We start from the raw sequence: 22323 nt of genomic DNA, 5'->3' as shown, positions 1-22323 counted from the left end.
ACGGTCTACGTTTATTACAGAAACCTTCGAATAAATTCGATTACAAGTGAATAATGCCATAGACTGATGAAATGAGCACAGTTTTATCGTGAAATGCGCACTGCTAAATAGTTCTACAATCGGTCGCACGGCTTTATTGGCGTTTCAATTTTCGGTCTTAACTTTTATTAAACCGAGCTTTTCAAGCTTTTTGTGGCAATTTACATTCAAATTAATCTGTCTATTTGTGTATAATCCGATCAGATGGGTAAGTTTTAAGATATTATCGTTGGTTTACAAAGACTTGGTAACATATTTAAATAGGTTTAAATGTGTTTTGTATTGTTATTATACTTTAACGACTTTAAATTCCGATGCTTAAATTTTTTGATGAAATTTCTTGACGAGGGTTCGTCTCATTGTTGATGAATAATTTTCATAAGTTGTGTGCGCATGCATTTATCATAAAACTCCCACACTTCCGCTCCGCTCCGGTGGTCGTGGGATAAATTTATATATATAAATATATATAAAAATATATATTTCCATATAAATATTCCAATCAATATATCCCTATGTAGATATCCCAATACGTGCATATACCTATATAGATATCCCAATATATATCCCTATATAAGTAACCTTATATATATATATATATATCTCTATATATAAATAGCACTTTGGTGAAGTCTGGGCATATCTTTTTCTTCTATAAGTTCAAGTGCACTCGCTGAGGTCTGCATATTTTAACCAATCGCCATTAAATATTTGGCAGGTGTAATAAGTATGTCCAAATTCATTCCATATTTTGGGAAGGCAGCCATGTGACGAAGTGGTTAGTGTGGCTTGTCTGCAAGACTGGTGTTTCCGTATAACTGGAAATATACACTCAGAGATACATCTCTGAGAGACATCCGTGTCACTGTAGCTGAGCCATTGAGTAACAAACAAACACTTATATACGATATACTAATATAATAATATATAACAAACACTTATATTCATATATTTTGATAGCGAGCCATTGCATGAGTCATAAGCCTTTAGAGGTACACTTGCTGGAATCTGTAGGCTGGCTGTAAGACAAAAAGCTAGAAAACAGTAACTTTGGTAAAACTACTTTAATCTTCTGAGTAGATAAATCAAAAAGGTTTTGCTGTGAACTATGCACCAAGCTAACATTGGTGAGTGAGCATTGTTGCATTTATACCGCAGTCGGTTCAATAATGATAAATTGTCCGACACAAAAGTGAACTAAGCTAATATATATACATTGAGACATACTATTGCTGAGGAACTGCCACCAACCTTTTACTGCTCTCCAATAGACCAACCGCTTGACTGAGTAGAGAGGTATAGATATATACATGTATTTTAAATAAATAAATACAGTAGGCACTCCTACAGCATAAATAATTCGTTCCGGAAACGTTAGGGATATAGGGATATCGTTACGCTATAGGGATTTTACGTTATAAGAATAGTAAGATACATGGAATATACATAATCCGTTCCAAGATCTTTCCAAACTCAAGCCTCTGGCTAAACAAAAAGGAAAAACTTCACTTAACTCTTTCAATATGTGTACCGTAACTGCAGTATTATTGGTTTGCACCGACAGCTTTTCTCCTATTTCTGATCAATCTCCCTGTTTTATAGACCATGATTGCGGTAATTTTTACAATAAGTTGATTGGAACTGCATACCTCCGATGATCGTTTACAACGGTTTGCTTATTTTTTGAGCAGCAAATTATATCTGCAAAGTGAAACTTATAACAAATATTTTATACATCTACAATAAAGCAAAACAAAGAATATGTTTACTATGAAGAGCGGTGCTAACTGTTTGTCTATCTGTACCCAAGGGTCAAGGTTAGAATAAAACAGAACTGTCGATGATACTCCAACTCATCACATCCCGATTGGTAGATCGACACTGTAACCCCTGCACCAATGTGTGAGGTTACAGTGTCGCCTTTGTGTTCATGAACAATTGCGCAGCTATCCTGTTCTCTTTTCTGCTGACACATCTGACGCTCTATAATGACGAACTAGAATATTGCAAAAGTTACATATATAATAAATGTAGTTATAACACTTTATGTGAGTCATTTTTTGGAAAAGCCGTGGCGAGATTGAGTAACATTCGAATTGAATTTGAGAACTCACCAGATTATAGACACTACATTATATGGAACTTTTTACGTAGTACGAGGCAAAAATTTTACATAATTTCTATACGTTATCTAGAATTTACGTTATAGGAAGTATGCCTATAAAGATACAGCCAATGTTTGTGCATACAGTGATCTGCAAATCTTCCACGTTCTGACCGACTATCAATAGTCCTGCCTCTATTATATTGCTGGAGGGTTAGGCTCCGCTTTCATCTCTAGGATGGCCTTCTTCTGGCGATCTTTTGATTGGTCTTCCAGGTGCCAGTTCAGTGGCCAGCCAGTCTGTTCTCCACTGTCTGGCATCAAGCTGGTCATACTTCTAGCTGGCCCAATCTCTGCTAGTCTTGGTCTGGTCCAAGTCTCTTTGGCTGACCCTCTATCTGTTGGTTGGCCGGCTAGCTGTGTAGGACATACTCAGCTATAGATCCGGTCATCCACAACCAAGTGAATGAGCATTACTACATTTATAGTGCAATTGGGTCTATAATGATAATAATCACAAATTGATGTTTAATAGATACAATGTATGGAGTTTGAATCAGCTAGTAAACTATAACTTTAGTATTTAATCATAGTACAAGTATTAGAGTAGACAACAATTAGTCCTTAGTGACATGCTCAAAGCTCTGACATGTTAATGCTTCCATCCATTGTAGAACACACTCCAAACTATTAGTAGATTATGTTGGGTATTTACAACTCCACCATGTTTAGTTAATAATATGTGATGTAATACAAATGCGTATTCTATAGAAATGGAAGCTTCAAGACGGTCTTCTCTACTCAAATACGGCAAGACTAACAGTAGAACAGTAAACAGTAAGGAGATACTGTGAATAGTGGTATGGAGCTGACCTGTTCTCAATAGTAGCCTAATACTTCTCAGTAGTAACCTATTGTCAAGAGGGATTTATTAACACATAAATAACCCATGTAAATGTCTTTATGAACCTGGGTTAACCTAGACAACTAGTCTGTTATACAGCCTGTTTATGATGAAGGTGGGAGGCCAGCCTACTTCGTGGTCAGAAGATATGAATTTGTATTCTATAGAGATGGATAGAGCTGTTTAGACATTAGTTTTGTCCGCCTTGTATTCAGCTAGCACTGGCCTGCTAAATATCAATAGGTTCATTTAGCTTGTGTTTACTAGGAGATTACTCAAACAATATTCTCCTTTATTCAAACAAAAGACTCCTTTATGAACTGATATGTATCTACCCATCGTATCTGATAACCGAGCCCTGGTATCAGATACCTGAACCCTGGTATCAGATACCTGATATTTGAACCATCTACTAGCTAGCCTCAGACAAAATTGATACAATGAAGGCCACCAAGGAATGCATAGGCTTTATTGAACTGTACAACTAAGTTAAAACAGCATTGTAAATCATTACTGATGCTACAAATCACAAGTTGATCATGCATTCAGAAAAGTTACTAGCAGGCTATAAAGAGTTCACCATGAGATGAATCTAACCAGATACTATGCATCTCTGAGAGACATCTGTATCACTGTAGCTGAGCCATTGCGTAAGCTAAAGAATGTACTAGCATGAGACTGAGAAACTATACAAAAGGTTTGATGGGTTCTCTATACGCCTCGGTTGACCAAGTCTTTCACTTTGTATATTCTAACTATCCAATGCTCTGTGGTGTATGCCTCCTCCAACACACCGAGTTCGAAGTCCTTATTACCAATCTCAGCATTACGTACTCTATCGTATCCTGATGGCTTGGCTACAAATTTGCAAAAAAAGATGAAGCAGAGAATGTCATAACAAACTGCACAAAATTGTAAGCATCGCAAAGTTGCTGATTCTCAACCTACTCCGACAAAATAGTACCTTGTTCTGTAGGAGATATACCAACATTCTAATTGTCTATTGTAGTGCCGCCAGCCAGGCACCAACACCGAGCGGTCTGGCTGGAAGATCAAGAAGTAGTGGCATGTATTTTAAGCCAAAGCGATTGTCAGCTCGCAAACAGAATCAAGTTGTCACGACAACAGGATCGTCCCAGTTGTTATAAACAAACACTATGTTTCCATGATGCGCAGTGCTTCGGAGTGGCGCCCTCTCCGAATCATGAAAACGGCGGCTTCACGCTGAAATCACTGCGCACTGATCAGTGCGAAGCCAGTGCAAATTCGCAGCAAGGAAACAGCTGCTGCGCAGTGGCTGCACATAGCTCTCATGCCGTGGAGACGGATTCTTCGAGGGCCGCGAACTAGTACAAATGTCATTCCGCTAAACTTGTTTTTTTTCTATTCTTCCGATCTTCTTTCCCCTATATTTAATTATGGTCTGCACCCACGAGGACGATGCGGTGATCACTTTCCTAGAGTTTGTTATCGATGCCAACACTTTTCGAAAAATAGGTGGCAAGTCCTAAATTAACGTTTAAAGAATATATTACTTAAAAAATACTTATTAAAAATATATTACTTTATAAAAAATTGTGTTAAGGTTTGTAAAACTTTGTGAATGTGTATTGTAAAAAAAAGTATAATGATGACAGAAGCATAAAAAAACTGTTTCTGACATTCGGTATCCATGATCGATTCTATTTCTCCATCAGGCAATTCCATTTATACAATTTCTCTTCTCTGCTAATTTGCTGAAAACCACTGCGCAGCATGGAAACGTACAATTCCCTCGACTTCGGAGGGGGCTGCTTCGCAGTACTGCGCACCATGGAAACATAGTGAAAGTGAGTCCGCTCAGCTACATTTTGCTTACCTTAACTGACCCCATTATGGGTTAGATTCCAGAGCCAAGTCACATACTCAAGTTACATCACAAATGAAGATGTCTAGAAGCGATAAGCAGAAGCCGGAACCTACCGTGAAAAGAAGCATATAAAAGCCTGCCTATATCATTCCAGAAGAGCAGCGCAGGCTCTCTGCATGACTGACAATTGTTGCACACTCATTTGCTTTCATGAATTTATATATATTTAGGCTGAAATATATATTATTTGATGACTAAAGACTCTGTGTGTTTATTTGCATCTCTTGACTGTCTTGTGGAGAAGTTAAGAGAACCAGCAGTTTCCTTCACACACTCACAAACTATCGATTTCTCAAACTGAGATATACAAATATCAATATTGTAGAAACAAATATACAATCACTCTGCTCGGTGTAGACTGAACCAAATCTATAATAACAGAGCTTGTACGTGAGGCAGTTGAGTAGGGTGGTAGAACCATCTTTGTCAATCCTAAACTCTCCTTTGGGAGTGTAGTAGTCTGCTTCCTTTATGTGAGCACCCTCTGGTGCTGAGCCGCCAATACGTACCATCCACAAAAACTTGTTGATATCTGAAAAGAGCATTATTATGATTAGTACAAGACATCGGCGTACCACTGTCGTGTTTTAGGGAGGGGGATAGAGAGAGCATGAACAGATGGTGCGAGAACAACAATGAACCCGAAAGGGAGAAAGCGGAGAAGGGGAAAAAACGGAGCGGGAGAGAGAGAACGGCCAGGGGAGAGAGCGGAGGAGGAGGGAGACGAGGGGAGACGAGTGAGCGAAAGAAGTATGAGTGAAAGTGTGAGTGAGAAAAGCGCGAGTGAGACAAGCGTGAGTGAGAAAGGAGTGAGTGAGAAAAGCGTGAGTGAGAAAAGCGTGAGTGAGAAAAGCGTGAGTGAGAAAAGCGTGAGTGAGAAAAGCGTGAGTGAGAAAAGTGTGAGTGAGAAAAGCGCGGGTGAGAAAAGCGTGAGTGAGAAAGGAGTGAGTGAGAAAAGCGTGAGTGAGAAAAGCGTGAGTGAGAAAAGCGTGAGTGAGAAAAGCGTGAGTGAGAAAAGCGTGAGTGATAAAAGCGTGAGTGAGAGAAGCGTGAGTGAGAAAAGCGTGAGTGAGAAAAGCCTGAGTGAGAAAAGCGTGAGTGAGAAAGGAGTGAGTGAGAAAAGCGTGAGTGAGAAAAGCGTGAGTGAGAAAAGCGTGAGCGAGAAAAGCGTGAGCGAGAAAAGCGTGAGCGAGAAAAGCGTGAGCGAGAAAAGCGTGAGTGAGAAAAGCGTGAGTGAGAAAAAGCGTGAGTGAGAGAAGCGAGAGCGAAAGAAGCGTGAGTGAGAAAAGTATGAGTGAGAGAAGCGGGAGGGAGAGAGAAAAGCGCGAGTGAGATAAGCGTGAGTGAGAAAAGCGTGAGTGAGAAAAGCCTGAGTGAGAAAAGCGTGAGTGAGAAAAGCGGGAGCGAGGAAAGCGTGAGCGAGAAAAGCGTGAGCGAGAAAAGCGTGAGCGAGAAAAGCGTGAGCGAGAAAAGCGTGAGTGAGAAAAGCGTGAGTGAGAAAAGCGCGAGTGAGAAAAGCGTGAGCGAGAAAAGCGCGAGCGAGAAAAGCGTGAGCTAGAAAAAGGTGAGCTAGAAAAGCGCGGGTGAGAAAAGCGCGAGTGAGAAAAGCGCGAGTGAGAAAAGCATGAATGAGAAAAGAGTGAGCGAGAAAAGCGTGAGCGAGAAAAGCGTGAGCGAGAAAAGCGCGAGCGAGAAAAGCGTGAGTGAGAAAAGCGTGAGTGAGAGAAGCGTGAGTGAGAGAAGCGTGAGTGAAAGAAGCGTGAGTGAGAAAAGTATGAGTGAGAGAAGCGGGAGGGAGAGAGAAAAGCGCGAGTGAGAAAGGCGTGAGTGAGAAAAGCGTGAGTGAGAAAAGCGTGAGTGAGAAAGGAGTGAGTGAGAAAATGTGAGAGGGAGGAGTGAGAAGAGAGACAAGTGGGAGAGAGATTATATGAGAGAGATGAGTGAGAAAGATGAGGGAGAGAGAAATATGAGCAAGAGATCGAAAGAGGGAGGTGTTTGAATGAAAGCCCATTTTAAGAAAGAGCACTTACCATCTGAGGAATATCCAGTGAGACCACCAAATATAACAAGCACATATCCCACATCCAACTCTCTCATGATTTCATAGGCTTTATCTTCAGGTGATGACATTGCCTGCATGACAAAGAAATGGACGCAACATAGTAAATGGGATCATACTGTGTGGTCAAGTAATAGATCTCTCGAATGTCTCAGAATGAAAGAATAAGCAAAGTCAATCCTAAGATGCCCACCTGCCCAACTCTGGATATGTGAGTGTTGTTCCAAGTATTGTTGTCTACCAAAATTGTTCGATTAGCCATAGCTGTTATCTGATATCCGTAATCCCACCAAGACATAATTTTTGCATCCTGGACAAAAAAGCAAGTGCGTATATAAACTTAGCGAGAGAGAATCTAATGACTAGCCAATGAACAACTAGCACACATTGCAAAGGAAGGAGGAAAGTTCTAGAAGACTAAACTAACAAAAAAGTGAATGAAAAATTATTAACCAGCGTGTGAGTGTTCAAATGAACAACAACAGGCGTTGTTAACGGGTTCATAGTTGGTATTGGAATAAAAAAAGTAAATATCACTTTAGCTACAATGTTATTCAACAAGAGTTAGCAGGAAACGATTGAACATTTGCTTGCTATAGAATCACTATTACAGTGAAGAGCATCCTTGTTACCTCTGGAGTGTTTTGCCTCAGCCAGTAGTAAGCTTCCCTGAAGTCATCAATTATAACACGGCCACCATCGCCTGATTTGGCGGAGAGAACGATGGAAGGACTAGAGTAGGCCTCTGAAGTGACCCAGGTGCAGTGAAAAACATAGGTGATGAGGAAAAGGGTCATGGTGAAAACTACAGCAGTGGCCACCTTGAAAAGGAAACAACTCCTCAATAGGTACAAGCCATTGAAACATTGCTCATAGAAAATGTTGAACTGATCAGTTTAACCAAGCGCTAATTTCTAAGTAGTTTTCTTCTCGCTAACAACGGTGATGGCTTCAAAAAGTACTACTTTTTGAAGTCACATCTAGTTCCGTCGGTAACTAAAGCATGTAGATCTGTAGGCATGATATAGTCATACATCAACATTTTAAAAGTATTACATAAAAGCTACTGAGAACCCTCCGTTGACCCACCTCATTTTTAAATGGGTAGTTGAGTTCTCCGACCGTCTTTTTAGACGTCTTTTTACTGGATGGTTCAGATTTCTTTGACCCAAAGATTGGATCCATATTTTTCATGTACAATGAAAGGGTGGTGGAGACCCCGATGCCAGCGAGGATGCACATAACAGGAGCCAAGACCAACATAAGACGCACCATTACTCCCTACAGTGGCAAATACAAACAGAATTGTTAGTTCTGTTAAAAATATTATTGGTAAAATAAATGAATCACTTGAAATCATAGAGCAAACGGAATATCAAGCAAAACAGTAAGAAACAAAGTCATAACGACAGCTAAGAATCTCACCGCAGAATAAATACTTGTAAGGCCGTACATAATAATAAAAATGTTGGCATCCGTGAGCCTACTGAAGCAGAAGTACATTCTGGCTACAAAAGAAATAACTTTATAAAGTCAGACACCAACCACAGAGATGAAAACGTGTGGTACAAAGTTATGGGAAGTATTACTTTTCATAAACTATTTCTTTTACTACTCATTAACATATTCAATTCACGATCAGGTTAAATATAAAACTCAATTTGGAGAATGTGACCTTTCCTCAGGCTACCTTGACCTTATCTGTACCCAAAGATCATAACATGGTCCTTATATTATAGTTTTTGGTTTTCATGCTGGGATCACCAATATAAACAGCTATAAAACATCAAAATTCCATAGATGCAAAAATGTTCTAGGATAACATTTTCTTACCTGGAAACATAAAAACGAGCATTTGTAAGTCAAAATAGAATGAGCTCCACGCTGTAGGCTGATGCTCAGAAACTGAAGCTATGATGGGAATGTTGTTCTTGGCGTAAGATGGGTCAAGCAGTGAGTAGAACCTGCCGGTTCAAGGAGAGATTTTACCTAAACAATTATCAGATGTCTGTGTGAGCAATACGAAAAAAATTAAGCACAGCATATTCTTAAATTACTGCTAGCAGAAGCTGTGTATGTTTTTTAGAACATTTTTGTGCATACAATGTCTCTGTGATCATTGCTGAACACGTCTGAGGCCAATGGAATGTTAACTTTGATGACTGGACATGCTCAGTTATGGAGAGCAGTTTTAGACTGGATATTATTCCTGTCAACACCAGGTGCCTTTTCTGGTTATGGAGCTATAACCTCTTGCTCACAGGTCAGACACTCCGGTATAAATACAGACATGAGTGTTTACTTTTACTTTTTGCTTAAACCAACTATGAAAGAACAACTAAACAAAAATGTATATGTCACAACTATATTTAAATGTTATGTAGATATAACAATACTATATGTTTGCTATGTATCTACTGTGAAGACCAGATTTAGGCTTCATTTCACTCTAAGTTTACATTAGCTCTTCAAGTTAATTTATTTTCAAGCAGCGAAATTCTTTCTACATAAGACAGATGCAAAAGACAACTTTTATATAACAAGACGTTAACTTCAAACTAATGTCTTTTTGTAGAGAGAAATAAACATTTTATGATGCACATGAGTTACTCTGGTCAATATTGAAGCCTGCATAAAAGTACTTGAGACAATTCATAAACAGAGATATACAAACAAACTAGTAAGAGACGGTGTGAGAGATTTAAACTTACACAGCTACATGTTATAACAAACAATACCTGTAGCAGTGAGCAGTCCACCAACGACCAACGCCGTTCCTTCAACAACAGTCACTATGGTCCTGAGCAGAAAGGTGAACTGATAAAATGTCATACGAGATCGGACATAGTCGACTAATGCGTGTATCTGACAGAGTCCAAACACTCCGAATGCCTATTAAGAAAGTGAGAAAAACGTGCTTAGCTATTAAAAATAGAGATGATTGTCTGTGCTTATGTGTTACTGTGAATATGTGACCATGGAAATGTTCGATCTCAATATAGTTTGTAAACAGTACTAGGGTAACAAGGTATAGTACAACTGCAGTATTTAAAAAGAGGACAACTCCAACTTTACAATCATACTTCGACATACGAGCTTAATTCGCTCTGGGACTGAGCTCGTATGTAATATTACTCGCATGTCTGCAATATCTCATCATTACTGCTATTCATTTATATATAAAACAATCAAATGTATATATTGATTGATTTCCATACTCTAAAAACAAACAAAAATACATAAAACAAGATATTGTAACAGAAAAAACATATTGGTTATTGTTTTAACTTACTACATGCTTTCAAAAAGCAACAAATACAAAATAATGCAAGGAAATATGATTAGTTGAAATTAATATCAAAACATACAATAGCAGCTAATGCTAGCATTTGCCAAAGGGGAGAGAAAAGTTATCCTTCATTACAACATTTGACTTTGATAAATTTGGGTTCTAATGCACAGACTTAAAAGCAAACTGTACCGGTTGGCTTTCGGTCTACGCACAATACTGCCGATCAATTTAAGAAAAAACTATTTAAGGCCGTTTGCCTTTGTCGCCCATTCAACATGTTGCGTAACGGACAAACACAGGTGTTGTAACAAAGGGCTAATGCATGACCACTAGTCAACTTGTCCGAATGTCTATTTTTTATAAATTCTAAAACCTCTTGCCATTTTTTTTCCAGTGCATTTTTAAAGTTGCCGATCCAGCCATGACTCGCTTTGAATGTGTCATCTGACGTCAAATTCTCGCCTATTTGATTTACTTTCAAATCTTGATAGATAGCACTGGCCTTTTCACATTGTATCGTTTCAGTTACGCTGTCACCGGCCAATTGTTTGTCTTTTATCCAAACCATGAGCAGTCTCTCATCTTGCCGTGAAGATCGCTATGAATTATCCTATATCGCTAAAATTATCCTTCTGTTTGATAATTGAGCATATTGTGAATGTATTTCTGCCATATCAACGAGCCATCTCAATCAGGTGCGCACCTTTCTCATATTTCTCAATAATTTCACGTTTAATATTAAATGTTACCATTCGCTTTTTCTTTGTATTATCGTTCATTGTACTGGGTGGTTTTCGGTCTAAGCACAGTACTTTTAATTCACTTAATTCTGCAATGATAAAGGAAAGGCGCACAAAAAACATAAAGAAATCTTCGGACAACACTGTCAACACCATAAAAGTACCAAAGATTGTTGGTTATGTTGTCAACGAATAATAAAATTAAGTTACTATGCAATTGCTGGGAAATTCACAAAAATGAGCCTACGACAGTCGACCATAAATTTCGCAAAAATGCGCATATGACAGTCGACCATAGATTTCGCATAAATACGCATACGGCAGTGAAAGGGTTAAGGAATAATGCGTACATGCAGTAAGATTCACCCACTTTTAAATCAACTGGTTTCACTATATCATATCTTATGCTATCACCTTTTAGCTTATGATAAGACAACTTCTGAATGTTTAAAACAAATCAAGTTCAACACTTTGAAACATGGGCCTAGATAATTCAGTGAAATATTTTACCTATCTGATTCAACTTGGATTCGTAGTTCCGCTTTGCTTTTATGTACTTCCAGCATATACAGGATACTAGAGTTTAATTTTTTTGTGCGTATTCATTGTCAATATAAATTTGAAGCTTCAATTTGAAAAAACATACATGCTCAGTCACACATTTCTTCAGTTATCTCTAAAACATCACATTGTGGTGGAAGATCGCAAAGGCCAGGGCAGTTGTCAAGCAGATACGTACGCAACCGATGTCACGGCCTGGCCCCGGCTCAACAAGAGGCACAACAGCCGGTGAGACTTCCGGTCAACTGCTGAGTTGAACATGCTACCGAGGGGCAAAGCCAATAAAAATAAGAGTGTCCAAGGAGTGACTGAAGAGACGATGAGCAAAGATCCCTGGCAGTCTCTTGCACGCGATTCATTCATCGGACTATACATTTGCGGAGGGTGAAAGTCGACACCGGAGCATGTCGCGCGACAGCGCCGGCTCTGGCCTCAGTTGATCTATTTTCCCAATGCTGGGAAGACAGCCCTCAAGGCCTCTAATGGGAGATAGTGTGGCCAAAGACCGCAAAGGCCAGAGGCAGTCGCCAAACCGATACTGAGGCGACCGACATCACAACTGGGTTGAATTCCGGCTCGGTAGGAAATACGACCAACAGTAAGACTTCCAATCGGCTGAAGTTCGGCTGCCGAATCAAACACGCTACTGAGGAGCGAAGTCAATCAAGCAAGAGGATATAAGGGGCGACTGAAGCGACGATGAAAAGAGATCCCTGGCAGTCTTTTGCATGCGATTCATTATACTCGCACACTTTCAATCATTGGTATTATTATATATATATCGTCAAATATATATATATTTTATTGCTTGGTACTCAGTGGTTTGTTCCCTTGTGCAGCAGTAAGGGGAACACACCAATTTTTCTGACACTATTTGCTACATTCAACTTCTCTTTTTTATTGAGTTTTACACTTTGCAATACTTTACTTCTCTTTTTTATTGAGTTTTACTCTTTGCAATACATTACTTCTACTTCTTTCACTTGGTTATAACAGATTCGGAGCTCCAATATGATATTCAGTCCACAAAGAATTGTGCTACCTCAAATACTTTTACAGGCAAATGGAGTTTGGTAACACGGTATAGGGTACAAAGGCTTGCTCACGTGTACAAGATCAGATGTCAAATTGTCAACCGTTGTTTACATATATTGTAGCCTTACATCTCCCCTTTTACTACAACAACGAGTAGGTAATTACAGCCATTTGTTCACTCGACTGCACCGGTTAGAATCCAACAAAGGAGATAAACAAGAGCGGACAGAGACAATAAACCTGTTGACCAACAACTCCATGATGTTGGTCAACAACATAACATAAAGCTATCACAAAGCCATTACACTAGTAGACACAGATCCGACAAGCTTGATTTATAAATAACATGGCTCAGAAAATTTAGTAGTCCACATTGATGCCATTGCATTGGCTTTCTTTGAACCAAAACAAAATCAAGGGAAGATAATTCTCTGGGTCAAACATGCATACCGTGTCCTTAACTTGCTTGCTTTGATACCTAATGATAAATGGAAAATACAATTTTAAACTCGTCTGAACAATTGAACAAATGGTGCAGACTACCTGTCTAATTGATATTATATTGATTAGGAATAACAGCCTGAACGCAGGCTACTAAGTCGTAAGGATGTACTACAACCATATAATGAACTAGTGTACTAATGTATACCTAATTCATGGGAACGCACACAATGCTTATTCATTTGATGACTTAGCCTAGGTCCCTCACATTTTACAATCCCCATTAACGGAAGAACATAGGCAAGTTTTTTAAGATAATTTTTCAACTAAAATTTGGTTAAAAATATGATAGTATAAAATACGTCATGAAGGCGAGTGTATCTCATAGAGACAAGCATATCCCATAGATGCAGGTATATCTCATAGACAAGATTGTATCTCAGAAACGCTAGTGTATCTCTTAGTACTTACTGCGCTGTAGGCTACATATATCCTATGAGAGAACCTTCCGGTAACCATAAGTGCCAACAAGTGAAGAGGGATAAGGTTGATGAGAAATACATAGTCTCTCCAAGATGACACCTGACAACCAAGAACTGATATGCATTATATACAAGACAAGTAGTACAAAACTTGGGCATACTAAATGCTATAATGTATCAGAGACAACCAGTGCAAAACTCGGAGATGAAAAGAAAAGTGTGAGACTCAGTCATACAAATTGTGACATGAACAATCCTATTGAGCTCTCAATGAACTTGCAAATAGCAGCAGTCACTGCAAAACCTATAAACAATGTTAACACTATTGTCTCAAACTAACAGTGATTTTGACCCTTAGAAAAACCCAGTAAGAGATTAGATGACTCAGTTGAATCATCTAAGGAATATACTTCCTGTCTTTAAAAGTTAGCGAACTATAATAAATCGGCTAAATAAAATATCTCATAATAAATGGCTAACTTAATATAACAATATGAGCATGACAGGAAGGATACTAGAAATAAAGTAATATAAAAGCATAAATAATTAAAGTAGTAATAATTAACAAAGTTAACTAATAATTAATGTTAAGGATAATAAAGTAAAACAAAACTATATCTCTACTATAGGTAATAATGGCAGTGTCTGTCTGTCCGTCCGTCTATCGTCTCCAAGGTTTGATGTTAGGATAAAATAGAACATTTGATGAGACTACAACTCGTGACATCCAGCACCTACTTATTGCCTTTAAATATTTCTGAACAACTGCACAACTACTTAATCTCTGTACTTAACCCATTGAAGCCTAACGGCATTACCCTTGCGGCATTACGTACGGTGTGTCAGAAACCCTAGTGGCCGCAAAACTGGCATTGGCACGATTCTGTTTACAATCGATGTTTCTAAGCAACAACGCAAACCAATATGTTTAATTTTGGCACGAGATGTTAGACCAGAAAGTTTGCTTCCATTTGTAACAGTTTTCAAATATCTTTACCTACTTTCTTCGTTTTAATAACTAATTTTATTAGAACGGTATCGTGAAAAAACCGATACGGCTCATTTTTCGGTAGGTCCTAAATTATTTTGATGCAAATAAAGAATTGTATAATACTAATTATAACTTTCCAGTATATTTTGAGTCATGAAATGATGATGAACAAGTGCTACATGGATATGATGAACAAGTGCTACATGGATATGATGAACAAGTGCTACATGGATATGATGAACAAGTGCTACATTGATATGATGAACAAGTGCTACATGGATATGATGAACAAGTGCTACATGGATATGATGAACAAGTGCTACATGGATATGATGAACAAGTGCTACATGGATATGATGAACGAGTGCTACATGAATATGATGAACAAGTACTACATGGATATGATGAACGAGTGCTACATGGATATGATGAACAAGTGCTACATGGATATGATGAACAAGTGCTACATGGATATGATGAACGAGTGCTACATGAATATGATGAACAAGTACTACATGGATATGATGAACAAGTGCTACATGGATATAATGAACAAGTGCTACATGGATATGATGAACAAGTACTACATGGATATGATGAACAAGTGCTACATGGATATGATGAACAAGTGCTACATGGATATGATGAACAAGTGCTACATGGATATGATGAACAAGTACTACATGGATATGATGAACAAGTACTACATGGATATGATGAACAAGTGCTACATGGATATGATGAACAAGTGCTACATGGATATGATGAACAAGTGCTACATGGATATGATGAACAAGTGCTACATGGATATGATGAACAAGTACTACATGGATATGATGAACAAGTGCTACATGAATATGATGAACAAGTGCTACATGGATATGATGAACAAGTGCTACATGGATATGATGAACAAGTGCTACATGAATATGATGAACAAGTGCTATATGGATATGATGAACAAGTGCTACATGGATATGATGAACAAGTGCTACATGGATATGATGAACAAGTGCTACATGGATATAATGAACAAGTGCTACATGGATATGATGAAAAGTGCTACATGGATATAATGAACAAGTGCTACATGGATATGATGAACAAGTGCTACATGGATATGATGAACAAGTGCTACATGGATATGATGAACAAGTACTACATGGATATGATGAACAAGTGCTACATGGATATGATGAACAAGTGCTACATGGATATGATGAACAAGTGCTACATGGATATGATGAACAAGTGCTACATGGATATGATGAACAAGTACTACATGGATATGATGAACAAGTGCTACATGGATATGATGAACAAGTGCTACATGGATATGATGAACAAGTGCTACATGGATATGATGAACAAGTACTACATGGATATGATGAACAAGTGCTACATGGATATGATGAACAAGTGCTACATGGATATGATGAACAAGTGCTACACGGATATGATGAACAAGTGCTACATGAATATGATGAACAAGTGCTACATGGATATGATGAACAAGTACTGCATGCATATGATGAACAAGTGCTGCATGGATATGATGAACAAGTGCTACATGGATATGATGAACAAGTGCTACATGGATATGATGAACAAGTACTACATAGATATGATGAACAAGTGCTAAATGAATATGATGAACAAGTGCTACATGGATATGATGAACAAGTGCTACATGGATATGATGAACAAGTACTACATAGATATGATGAACAAGTGCTACATGAATATGATGAACAAGTGCTACATGGATATGATGAACAAGTGCTACATGGATATGATGAACAAGTGCTACATGGATATGATGAACAAGTGCTACATGGATATGATGAACAAGTGCTACATGGATATGATGAACAAGTGCTACATGGATATGATGAACAAGTACTACATGGATATGATGAACAAGTGCTACATGGATATGATAAACAAGTGCTACATGGATATGATGAACAAGTGATACATGGATATGATGAACAAGTACTACATAGATATGATGAACAAGTGTTACATGGATATGATGAACAAGTACTACATGGATATGATGAACAAGTGATACATGGATATGATGAACAAGTACTACATGGATATGATGAACAAGTGCTACATGGGTATGATGAACAAGTGCTACATGGATATGATGAACAAGTACTACATAGATATGATGAACAAGTGTTACATGGATATGATGAACAAGTGCTACATGGGTATGATGAACAAGTGCTACATGGATATGATGAACAAGTGCTACATGGATATGATGAACAAGTACTACATAGATATGATGAACAAGTGTTACATGGATATGATGAACAAGTACTACATGGATATGATGAACAAGTACTACATGGATATGATGAACAAGTGATACATGGATATGATGAACAAGTACTACATGGATATGATGAACAAGTGCTACATGGGTATGATGAACAAGTGCTACATGGATATGATGAACAAGTGCTACATGGATATGATGAACAAGTACTACATAGATATGATGAACAAGTGTTACATGGATATGATGAACAAGTACTACATGGATATGATGAACAAGGACTACATGGATATGATGAACAAGTGCTACATGGATATGATGAACAAGTGATACATGGATATGATGAACAAGTACTACATGGATTTGATGAACAAGTACTACATAGATATGATGAACAAGTGTTACATGGATATGATGAACAAGTACTACATGGATATGATGAACAAGTGATACATGGATATGATGAACAAGTACTACATGGATATGATGAACAAGTGCTACATGGATATGATGAACAAGTGCTACATGGATATGATGAACAAGCGCTACATGGATATGATGAACAAGTGATACATGGATATGATGAACAAGTGCTACATGGATATGATGAACGAGTGCTACATGGATATGATGAACAAGTGCTACATGGATGTGATGAACAAGTGCTACATGGATATGATGAACAAGTGCTACATGGATATGATGAACAAGTGCTACATGGATATGATGAACAAGTACTACATGGATATGATGAACAAGTGCTACATGGATATGATGAACAAGTACTACATGGATATGATGAACAAGTGCTACATGGATATGATGAACAAGTGCTACATGGATATGATGAACAAGTGCTACATGGATATGATGAACAAGTGCTACATGGATATGATGAACAAGTACTACATGGACATGATGAACAAGTGCTACATGGTAATGATGAACAAGTACTACATGGATATGATGAACAAGTACTACATGGATATGATGAACAAGTATTACATGGATGTGATGAACAAGTACTACATGGATATGATGAACAAGTGCTACATGGATATGATGAACAAGTGCTACATGGATATGATGAACAAGTGCTACATGGATATGATGAACAAGTGCTACATGGATATGATGAACAAGTACTACATGAATATGATGAGCAAGTGCTACATGGATATGATGAACAAGTGCTACATGGATATGATGAACAAGTGCTACATGGATATGATGAACAAGTGCTACATGGATATGATGAACAAGTGCTACATGGACATGATGAACAAGTGCTGCATGGATATGATGAACAAGTGCTACATGGATATGATGAACAAGTGCTACATGGATATGATGAACAAGTGCTACATGGATATGATGAACAAGTGCTACATGGATATGATGAACAAGTACTACATGGATATGATGAACAAGTGCTACATGGATATGATGAACAAGTACTACATGGATATGATGAACAAGTGCTACATGGATATGATGAACAAGTGCTACATGGATATGATGAACAAGTGCTACATGGATATGATGAACAAGTGCTACATGGATATGATAAACAAGTGCTACATGGATGTGATGAACAAGTGCTACATGGATATGATGAACAAGTGCTACATGGATATGATGAACAAGTGCTACATGGATATGATGAACAAGTACTACATGGATATGATGAACAAGTGCTACATGGATATGATGAACAAGTACTACATGGATATGATGAACAAGTGCTACATGGATATGATGAACAAGTGATACATGGATATGATGAACAAGTGCTACATGGGTATGATGCTACAGTAAATGTTTTTACGAGTTCTATAAAATCATACAAACGTTTATAGCTTAGCCCGAGTAATGGTGAAGCACCTTTTTTCTGTTTGATGACATCTGCTGTGGGTTGCCCGACTTTGTTACCAGTGCTTTACCAAATATCGCTGTATTATGAGTACGTTTATATATATTTAATGAAAGTTTAAAAACTTACGATCGTTGGACAGATTGCCCAGGGTTACTGACACGCATTCCCAAAAACAGCCAGGGTTCAAAGGGTTAATCGACACACCTGATGATTTCTGATGCTACGTAGACTGCCAGGGTACTAGTATATACAATAATATAGGTAAGTCAGATAATTGTATACGCCATTTTCTCTCATAGTTGCGGCAAGAGAGGCAGAGTACGATGCGAAAACTATAAACAAATTATTTAAGTTACATGTATGTGGAATTTACATTATAGGAGGTATACGTAATAAGAGCGTCTACTGTACTTATATTACTGTGTTGGATATGTTACAACAACAATCCATGTATTGATCAATATTTAAATAACTATTATCACTAAATAAACGTACATTATAACAAAATAAACATAACTAAAGAAAATGAATGAATATACCTAATACTTGGGAGTGAAAACATGTCTTACCTGAAGGCTAGCTAGGTGATGAATAAATGTAAAAGGGAAATAAATAAATGAAATGTTAGTTTGCAAACTTAAAGCTTTTGCTCAAAAGGATTTAATTGTTTTAATTTCTAATTATAAGTAGGCCTAATCCTTCCTCACTGGCCAGACTTGAGAAATTATTCATTCATTATTAGAGACGATGATAGGATTAGTATATTTCACATGGTTTTTATATTTCATCAGTATAAAGAGATCATCATATCACTTGATAAAACCAATTGAAAATGAAATTCACTAATTCATTGTTGTGCTAGGATTTCTTGTAGTTTTAACTTGAGCTCTGCCATCACTTTACTACTGTGTCCTAAATAAATTGCCACAGCTGATAATTACATATAATTGCATTTCTACCGCATATGAACCGCTTGGAGCTTAAAATATTGTTTTTTCACAAAAAAATAATGAAAAACCGGTTATTTCGGCTGGTTTAAACCGAGTCAACCCTGAAATAACGGCGAATGAGACTGCCAGGGTGCTAGTGTGTACTCATTGCATCGTTTTCTTAAGTGCGGCGAGAGAGAAAGGAGAATTTTTAAGCAACAATTTCTGAACAACTGCACCACACATAAATTATTTCCGTTATGTTGAATTCCCATTATAGGAGGTATACATAATAAGAGCGTCTACTGTACTTATATTACTGTGTTAGGATATGTTACAACAACAATCCATGTATTGATCGGTATTTAAACATCCATTATAATAAAATGAACATATCTTATACTTGTGAGCGAGAACAGAATGTCTTACCTGAAACCTAGGTGAGTGATAATTGTAATAAGGAGACTACTATCTAAACTACAAAATGTCTTGTCTGAGAGATAAGACAACTTCTTGCTAGATAAGCAAGAAATGTAAAAGGAAAACTACTAACCTTGTAAAAGTAGGGGATAGAGCAAATAGCAGCCCAAAAGATCGAACCAGTTTTGACAGCTTTAATCCAGAGGTAGTAGGTTAGGAGCATGCAGAATATGGCGATTCCTTCGTTGTCATAGGAACCAGCGACTGACCTGCTGATGTAGCCTCGTACTATGGAGATGAAGGCAGCAGCCACCAACCCTGCTGATTGATCCTGCATGAAGTCAACAAGTCATTTCCAATTTGTTCCTTATACTAAACTCTACTTATGATTTATACATCATGCCAAGCCATGATGATGCCTCATTCTGAACTTTGACCTCTCTCTCATATACTTGCGCTATCACTTTGTAGTCACTATGTAGCAAATATGCTGTAGTTAGAAAGTTCCATAGAGTTCATGTAACCCCTAAGGTTGAGGTATATAAGATTATGTGATGCATACAGTAACTGTATAATTATTGTGAAATAACTACATATAGATTATGATTGTCATGTAAGACTACCATAAACTCATACCAGCTATAACTGTCATATAAAAAGTTAAAACTTAAATAAAAATTAGTTGCCAATTCCAATCTTAATAAGAAATATTGACAGGCAGTGCAGGTAGGTTGAGATGTAACACAAATGGGATACAAACTAAGACCTGCTAAGTGAACAATATATAAAAGTTGAATGAGTATTTCCTTTTTGGTCACTTCAAGTCAGTTGAGAAATGTACAACCCATACCTACGTATTTGCTGCTTAGAAACACACATTTAACCCTCATGATCTCAGCAACTGCAACAAACCTTGAGCTCTTTGGTGAGAAAGTATGTAATAGAAGGAGTGAGGCTCAAGAAAAATGGGAACCAGGGAAACGCAGATGTTTCTGATGTCAAACTCCATGTTAAAATAGTGCAAACTTCGAACAAGGCAGCTGATGTGACCATCAAACCTGGATACCAATAGAAACACATCAGACTTTACCACAAGAGCCTTTAATCTTTATCTATAACAATAACACATATAATGCCAGTTATCTATACTTTTTCTGCCGCTAGTTAAGAAAATTGATCTGTAAAATGCTGTAAAAGCCGCAATGATTTTAGTTTCAACATAGGAAAAATGGAAACATAAACAAGCGTGGGTAGCTAAGGAAAATTAATGTGCAAAGACTCCTTTGACCATTATTATTTTGCCATTTGATGGTGAGTATATATATAAGACGTGTCATTAAAAGAGATTACCGTAGTTTATTCCTGTTAAAACAAATATCAGATAGCAAACAGTAACTAAACCATTCTCCTTACTATCACTATTATGAGCAATGGCAGTAAATCTGTCAAAGGCTAGGCCATTGTCAAGACGACATGATTATAGCATAGCCATACCAGGATGTTAGATCTGAAACCAGATACTTATCTATCTGACAATGTACTCAACTGTCAGAATAAATAAAGTAGCCAGAAACAGTATAGCAGGTTTTTAACCATTTTTAACAAAGCTTCAATACTCCAACGTTTGTAGGCAAGGTTGAAGTACTGCCTCTTGCCCTGCAACATACTGCCCCTACCAGTGGGCAATAGGTTGCCCATGGGCAGGGTCCAGACTCTTCCCGTGGACAACATACTGCCAATGAGCAGGGTCTATAGACCCTGAAAGTATATTTACCGTTTTACATAAAGTATTCAGCCACACCATGTTATATGGCCCGAGCACTCATTATTGGCAGTTGCCGATTTCTGTGCTCTTATTTAACTGTCTGTGCGAGACATGAGTGGTAACTAGCATAAGACACTGCATTGCGCTGACACGAATTTAAATGTCACACTTCATTTCACTGCGACTGCTGAAGACTTGGCCACAATGAGACTGTTAGAGTTCTTCTTTGGTTATCAGTTAGTATTAGATTAAGAATTTACATTTTTTTATATTTAAAAAAAATTATCGACTATGGAAGTTCCCAAGAAATGCTAAACTGACACAAAATATCAATCATTTATTAATGAATGGATGTCAGTTATTTTAAACAAAAATTACAAATAAAACAGAATGTTTTATGCATGTTCAAAGTGTTGCTGTGTTAAAAAAGTTCATTAGTCTCCGCTACGCAATGAAACATTAACACTCAATAAAGACAAGTTT

General features: G+C 37.6%; 1 pseudogene; it reads right to left on the bottom strand.

The window, feature by feature from the left end:
* Positions 1–3613: 3613 nt before the first annotated feature.
* Positions 3614–21353, bottom strand: LOC137395050 (dolichyl-diphosphooligosaccharide--protein glycosyltransferase subunit STT3A-like; annotated as a pseudogene).
* Between the last annotated feature and the right edge of the window lie 970 nt (positions 21354–22323).

The sequence above is a fragment of the Watersipora subatra genome, chromosome 4, assembly GCF_963576615.1.
Source record: "Watersipora subatra chromosome 4, tzWatSuba1.1, whole genome shotgun sequence".
Lineage (NCBI taxonomy): Eukaryota > Metazoa > Bryozoa > Gymnolaemata > Cheilostomatida > Watersiporidae > Watersipora > Watersipora subatra.
Note: the sequence above shows the minus strand (reverse complement) of the source record. Positions and strands in the feature narration are given on the sequence as shown.